The sequence below is a fragment of the Octodon degus genome, unplaced genomic scaffold (assembly GCF_000260255.1).
Source record: "Octodon degus isolate 3935 unplaced genomic scaffold, OctDeg1.0 scaffold00046, whole genome shotgun sequence".
Lineage (NCBI taxonomy): Eukaryota > Metazoa > Chordata > Mammalia > Rodentia > Octodontidae > Octodon > Octodon degus.
In genome coordinates, this window is record NW_004524622.1 from 5,176,116 (window position 1) to 5,184,448 (window position 8,333).

Below are 8,333 nucleotides of genomic sequence, written 5' to 3' on the forward strand. Positions count from 1 at the left end.
CCTAAATTCATAAAAAAAAAATTTAAAGTAGGATATTTTTAACAGCTGCAATGATCTATTGTTTTCAAAGTTTTGTTCATAATCTTCACTAAAAAATTTTTCTCAAACTCTAAGTGTGCAACATAATCATACTGCTATTGAAAACAATCTTTTATTATTAGTGAAAAAGAGCATACTATGACAAATTGACAGCCAACATCATACTAAAGGGACAAAACCTGAAAGCCTTCACTTTAAAATCAGGAACAAGGCAAGAATGTGCACTGTCAGCACTGCGATTCATACAGTTCTGGAAACATTAGCCAGAGCAATTAGACAAGAGTGAGGAACACAACAAATAAGGATAGGAAAGAAAAAAATGAAATTATTATTTGCAGATGACATGATTCTCTACATAGAGCACCCAAAAGCTCCACAACAGTGAAACCACCCACATAATCTTCCTGTGTAGATTTTTGCATAAAGAAAAATGTAAAATCATCTAGAGCTCTAGTTTTCACTGCCCTGTGATAAAACATGACAAAGATAAGTTATTTTAAGGAAAATACAGCAAAGCCTGTTCATTATTGCAACATGATTTAATTTTAACTCCTCTAAGGGCCCTTTATTAATAAAATAATATTAGCTCCAATTAAAATACAATCTTTCACAAGCAAAGGTTTAATATCTGAAGTACAGATGGAAGCTACACATTTTTTTACTCTAATGGCATAAATGGACTATTTAAAGCTGATATGTAATACATTTCTCATTTCATTAGCATAAGGAACAGTTGTGGGTATCTCTACTTACACCATGGACATATGGTTGCCTAGATCAAACGAGGAGTAAATTTTATAATGTTTTCTAGAAAATATGAAGTGGATATAATTAAGTAGCCAGTTAATGGGATTTAGAAGGAATGCAAGCTGACAAACCTGTTTGAAACTAAATCTACCCAGGCTTCAAGAAAAAGAGGTCACACAGACTGCATTCATGCTTTATAACCATTGATTTTAAAAAGAGGTATACCTTAAATAAATTCATGTTACTCAATTGAAATGTCCTTTACCATAAACTCTTCCGAACTTTGAAGAGGAAATTTATTCGATTAATGAAGCCTTTTGGTCAATACATTGTTGAACTCAAGCAAAGCATTTTGGCTAATATGGATGCAAATTCATGTTTTTCATTTAATAAGTTATTTGTATTAATCCAGACAGAAGAGCATGCTACAGATACTGCAGAGCATGGGCTTTTATTCATGACCAAAATGGCTTTCAACCCATTAAAAATGAACTTGGATAAGCGCATGAAGTGGAACAGCAGCACCACAGCTTGTAGGAAACACTCCAAGTAGCCACACACACCAAAGTCCAAATCAATATTGAAATCTTTAAAGTCTATTCTTTTTCTATTGGGTTGATTCAGATATACAGGGTGACAGCTGACATTCATGGGGCCCTTACCTAGGATGACAGTGGGCTGAGCATCAGTATGTGTGTCTAATTTAATCTTTAGAGCAACTCTCTGAGGCAGGAACTATTGCCATCCCGATCTAACTGATGAGGAGGCTGAGCTCACATTGCTGGTACGTAAGGTGAGGTGGCTGAAGCCAAGGGCCCCTTCCTTGAACCCTAAACCTACTTTGCCTCCTTTTCATAAATAAAGCCCTTGGGCTTCTGAGCTGCAATGCTTCAGGGAAAATTAATGCTAATTTCCTAACAATGAGGTTAACAGACCCCTAGAGCCAAAATCCCCTAAGCCTTCAGCCACTTGCTGGTAGTCACCCAGGCATCTTTTATCCCTTTTTATTCCTTGCTAAATTTATTATGTGCATTTGAAAGTAGGTGAGAGTATATAATTATCAAATTTAAGAGGTCACAAAAGAATTCAGGCTCGTTTTAGGTAATGATCTTAAGTGATGTCACCAAGTTATCTTTCTATCATTAAGGAACCTTGAATTAAAATATTTCTAATTACAGTATTACATGGGAAAATTACCAATGCTGGAGAACATTGCCTCGGAAAGCTCACAGAATGCTGAATAATGGCTTCATGTGGCATTGGCAGCTCTGAGGGATGAGTAATGGGTGGGGGGGATCCGGCGTCAACCACTTCTGTGATTGCTGCACATCCTCTCATATTCCCGTCATTTAGCAAACGCTGCTTACCGTGAGTCATAGTCTTCTAATATTTAGAGACTCAGTCTTACGTCACAGAAATGTTTGTAGCTCGCGGATGACGCGCCATTGAACTCTGAGGCTGGAAAGGCTCCAGCGCAATCACAGATCGCGTCCTGAAGTCCCGACTCTGGACAGCTCCCGAGGCTTCGCCGCCAGGGTCAGCGAGGGGGCGGGCGAGGGCAGCACTCCAGCCTTTCTGTTGTGTCCCGCTCCTACCACCCCAGCTTCTGGCATAGCTACCGGGGAAGAAGCTAACGAGCAGAAAGAAAGGGCTTTACGGTGTCTCTCTAGGAAGCTGGTGTTGCGGGATTTTCCCCTCTGAAAAATATATTTTTCCTATGCAGGAAGCAGCGACCACTGGCTCTAGCATACACCCATCCTTCTCCACAGTGATGGAAAAGCTCTTTTCTCTGAAGCTTAAATTATTTTTTTTCAGAAAAATGTCTTCGTATAGGTAAACTACAGGCTAATATTAAGTAATTTTTTTTTTTTGGTTTAAATATTTTAGAAGTGTATCTAATGACAACACAAGATAAAGATTTCGGTCTTTTGAATTTTTTCTATCCTCGTTTTCCTACTTGATTTACTCATAATAATTGGTTAGTAAATAATATTCAGTTTTTCAAGTTGCACCTGTGTCAATAATGTTTTATGGTCATCTTTGTTTTCCATTTGCTTTAATAGAAAAAATTGCCTCTTTAACAATAATTGTTCTCATTTTAGTATTTCTCAGTAAGAATTCCCAACTATTTACATGATCCATATCAGTTCTTACACCATCAAGCTTCTCAAAGCCATCAATGTGAAGTTTTAGCTGGTGTGATAGCCAACCTCGATACTGCGCCCTGTAACCTTGGCCAGCTGGTAGCGGACTCTTAGGGCTCATCCCCGACGGGGTACGGAGCCATGTGCCCCAGGAGCCATAGGCAAAAAGGTGTTGTGCCACTTGCCATGCACCGCTGAGGACAACTGGCAGGTCCCATCTTGCCTGCTATTCGCTCTACGAGCATCATCACTCTGCGGTACACATGCCTATACAGAGGCCCTTGTGGCAAAGAATGAGTCCAGGGCTAGCAAGGAAATGAGGGCTGAAGCTGACAGGATGGGAGAGTAAGCTCAGAAGCAGGTTTTACAGCCCCACCTGGACTTTCAGGCGACAGCAGCCTCGGATGACACCTTCGTCCTGGAGCACACTATGCCATAACCACTCAAGTAAGACATTCTAGGATTTCTGACTCCAGAATATGGGAGAAGAATGAATTGCTACTAATCTGGGTTTCTAAGCTGCACAGTGACTTATTTCATGATGAATAATCACTATCCAGAGTCCTGTAAGTTCTAAGAGAATAAATTAGCTTAGCCTACTCTAGCCATGCAAAGGGAATCATAATGCAGATGCCCTTCTGTGTAGCTTGATTCAACATGAACTTGTGCAGCTTTTGTCACATTGTTCCCTGCACTATCAGACTTTGCATTTTTATTGCTGCCTAGTATGCTACAGTACAATTACACAACAATCCATTCATTCTACAGCTAATGGGAATTTGGACAATTTTCTGTTTTAGACCGTTAAATATAGCGCTGCTATAAACACCCTAGTGCCTGTCTTTGAGGCCATGTATTGCTCATACATGTCATGCTATTTTTGTCATATTATTTAGATTCTGTGACTATGTAAAGTGGTTGGGAAAACCTTACATCTATTAACCCATCCTGAGGATCTTAGTTTCTCGATATCTTCTTTAGCTTTTGACATATCCCATCATTTAAATTTTCACCTTTCATTGGAGTACATTCTTTGCTTATTAAAGATATTAAAATGATATCTTTACCAAGAATCTATAGTATATACAAGAGTCCACTGGTAAAGATGATAAACTACTTTAGTCTTTTATCTCCACTCTGTCCTTGAGTTTTGACTATTAAAGATTCCTCTTAATTAACCTCTCTAGTTTCTACTCATTAAAAGACATTATGGGGGAGAATGCAAGAAAAACAGGCAATAAGATACCCAAGATCTATAGTTCTTGCAAAATAAAGGTGTCTAGGAAGTATCTTGGACCATGGGAAAAGGGGAAAAAATCTACAAGATGGAAATTTTCAAAGAAGCTGAAATTAATAGGGCAAGAAAGTATTGATTATACATATTCATTTGACCTAAAGTGACCCACTAAAACACTTGGAATTTAATTGGATAAGAATAGACTCCAGTTTTCTAAACCCCAACTATCTTTGTCCAGTTGTCCATAATTATTTGCATGCATAGAATTCCTTCGACAGTCGTATCTGCCTTGTAACTTACTTGTCATTCTTCAAATTCACCTTCTACGTCAGTTCCCCTTCAGAACTTTCCCTGATTCTATCCTCATCCCTGCATTCAGCTACCTTAGCTGGTTCTATCTCTTGGACACATGAATGCTTCAGAGGGCTGTATTTTTAGGTTACTTCATCTGCAATTTTGTGTTTTCTTGTACTCAAATACTTCAAGACTTTGATGTCTCATTAAAATAACTCTGTTAAGTTACCTTTCTTCTTCAGGAAAATAGTGAGAATTCAAACTGAACCACCAAAACCCCAGAACCTATTCCAATAGCAACTATGTTTGACTGGATGCAAGAACAACCACCTTGACACAATGAAAAAAATTCTGAGGACAGCTGAGGACAGAAAAGTTGAACAGAGAAAAAAGCTGAGGCAATGTTTGAATTCTAAGGAAAAAATGATTTCAAATTTGCAATTCAATATCCAGCCAATCCATCAATTAAATAAATTGAAAGACTCCCTTACACATCCAAGTATGCAGAATATTTAATTTCAATCAACTCCTTATTAGGAAAAGGCTTGGCAGATCTTTTCTTTCTTTATCATTATTATTATTATTATTATTATTATTATTATTATTATTATTTTTATTTTATTTATTTATTTATTTATTTGTATTTTAGGGAAGGATCTACAGGGTGTTCCGGGTCTCACTACTAGGTCGGACTCATAGTGATCCGCCTGTTTACAGCCTCCCAAGAGCTGGGATTACAGGCGAGCAACACCACACCCAGTCTCATTTGCCTTCTCAGCGTGCCCCAGAGGTGGGGCTGGAACAGCAGGCCCAGGGATTGAACCCCTGGCCCCTGCACCTTGCAGGCGCTTTAATCCACTGAGCTATTTGTCCAGCCCTGGCAGATCATTCTTATAACGCGAGGTGTATTGAATGGCCGCTGAGGAAATCGGGAACACAGACTCGCGGTGTGGAGCCCCACTGTGACCAGGATGGAAAGTGCCTGGCAGTGGGATTATACTGGGCTTGTGTGCGTAAACTCTTGATTTCATGTGCAGATATGCTAGTGTTTATGTAACAATGGAAAAGGAATGAGAGCACGTGGAGCCCGGCTGTACACACCGCACAGACGTTGGAACGACACAGCAAGGAGCAGCAGCTGGGTCACTGCATCGAGGCGAGAGCCAGGCCGAGGAGGCATGTCGCTCGGGCTCCCTTGGGTGGTTTCCAACCTTTGTCAGGGTTGAAATTCCATAACTTCAAAATAAATAAAATTCAACCAATGGAAGGAGGAAGAAAAGAAGCTCTAAAGCCCAGTATCAATAACAGCTAAATAAATTAGCACATGCATTTTGATTATCACTGGGCCCACGATTGCATATTCACACTTTAATTCTCCAAGTTGTATTGGACAGCGCAGTAGCAACAAGACATATGTTGTCATTAATGTCATTTAAGTAACTAAGATTAGCTACACTGAAGGTTCACCTCCTTAGCTATTCTGGTCCACCCCCCCCCCCCACTGCTCACCAAATGGACACAATTACCACACTAGAAGTTCTACCAAAGTCACTCTGCCAAGTATCTGCAAAGCAAGCATTGCTTTCTCTCTTTCTTTTCTTAGGTTTTTAAAATGAGTATGTATCTGTGATACATAATGAATGCATGCATATACTGTGACATCATATTTTAGGTTTTATTCCCGTACTCTGTCCTCCCTCCCCTCTTGAGCACCTGGACTCACAGGGCACAGGTACCACCACTATACAAGTGACAATGGTACCATCTTTGTAATTTGTCTTTTTATATTTCATTGATGAACTATAAAACTTTGAAAATTTCTTTGATACCTAGACTACAGCCAAAGTATATATGTGATTTCGGTCTGCTGCTGATACTCTCAGCTTTTGTTGATCAATATACAGCTTTGTTAGTATAAGTATAGGTAACTAAGCAAAAACTTATTTTTGTGCTTTGCAAAAGTTGTAAATGTTATCTATGCTGTAATAATTGCATTAACCTCTTGAATTTATGAGCTTCTATAGCTGCTAAAATTGTGCTAATTACATTATACAATGTCTAAAACTTCACATTCTAACAAAATTTAATTATTTAAGGAGTTTTAATGTTACCATAAAAGATTAATCTCAGTGACAGTGAATCTTTTATTTTCTACAATTTGGCTTGATTTCCCTTGGTACATAGGGGCTTCTTATATGTGGGAGTACAAGACTAAGATTTTTTTTTTCATTTATTTATTTATTTATTTCAATGTATTTGGTACAAGGTCTCAGTATGAAACTCAGACTCGTGGTGACCCTCCTGTTTTAAGCCTCCCCAGCGCTGGGATTACGGGCATGCACCACCACGTTCATACTGTGCCTCAGACTCACTGCACCCCAGGGATGGGGCCAGCGCAGCATGTGGGACCAGGCATCAAACCCTGGTCCCTGTGCCTGCCAAAGCAGGCGCTTAGTCTGCTGAGCTATCTCACCTGCGCTAACACTAAGATTTTTTAAGGAGCAAGTTAATTTTTCTGTAACTGACAATCATTTATCTTGAAACTTCCTAGAGTTAAAAATCAGTATCTCAAAACTTCAGGGACCTCAAATTAATATGGTTTAAGTGAGTATGTTTAATTCATACATTAGACAGTTTTGTAGAACCTTAAATGGGATTGTCACCTTTTAAACAGACTATTGAATTAGTCTTTTTGGTAAGTGTACAGATGACTGTAAAAGCCAGAATTTTAAATCCAACAAGGGATCCTGTATTTACAGGACCTACAGTGATATTTTTTAGGACTATTTGCCTCTTAATTTTTATTTCTTTATAAAACTGAATTTCTTGTTTGTGCTCTTCCTCCTTTGTCTTCTGCCTCTTTCTTCCTTCTTTGTCCTCTGCCTCCTTCCTTTTCCTCTTTCCTCTCCTCTCTCTCTCTCTCTCTCTCTCTCTCTCTCTCTCTCTCTCTCTTTAACTTTATCTCTCTCTGTTCAGGCTGACCTTGAACTTGAAATCCTCCCACCTCAATTTTCTCAGTAGCTAGGATTGCACCCATGTGCTACCAAATCAGCTGAATTCTTAAACGCTAACATACAAACACTTTAAAACAAGTCCACTAAAGAAAACGAAGATTTCTAACTATGGTGTAGCATTTTTAATCCAGAAAGTTTTGTGTCATTGCATTATTGGACTATAGAAATTTTGGGACGGAACAGCGTTTGATCCCCGGCACCACATGCCTGGCTGGCCCTGCTCCTGGGTGTGCTGAGTGGGCCACAGGAGACCTGGCGTGGTGCTGCATGACTATAATGCCAGTGCTGGGGAGGCTGAAAACAGAAGGATCACTAGGAGCCTGAACTTTGCAGTGAGACCCTGTACCAAAAACATAAATTTTAAAAAATGGGGCAGCATGTAGAAAAGGACCTAAAGTTCTCTCCCAAAAAATTATGCGAGTCAAGGCTGCCAGAAAGCAAAATGAGAGACAGTAGAGGCAAGCTCCAAACAGCTCCCTCAAGGGCACTCTGCCAGTGACCCTAGTTCCCCACCCACACCCTCATTTCTCACCATTTTCTACCATTGTCTTACAGAACCAAACTAAGAATGATCCCTTTAATACACGGCCTTTGAAAATATCACAGATGCAAACTATAGCAAAGTATTTTTATATTATAAGAGCATAATTTTAGAGTGGCAAAATATAAGAATTTTTAATTAAATATGATATAGAAATAGGACCTAGAAAATTTCAATTCTTTGATCCTTGGCCTGCCTTGACAGCCACACCCCAGGGCATGCTGAGACGGTGATTGAGACTGGGTGCTGTTGCACGTGCCTGTAATCTCAGCACTTAGGAGGCTGCAAACAGGAGGATCACTATGAGTCTGATCTAT

The 8,333-nt window shown here is 39.4% G+C and overlaps 1 protein-coding gene across 1 annotated transcript in view; it reads right to left on the bottom strand.

Annotated features, from left to right (window-relative positions):
• Positions 1-8,333, bottom strand: part of Ctnna3 (catenin alpha 3) — a 1,779,311-nt gene that overhangs the window by 318,551 nt on the left and 1,452,427 nt on the right. The gene's annotated exons all lie outside the window — the stretch shown is intronic.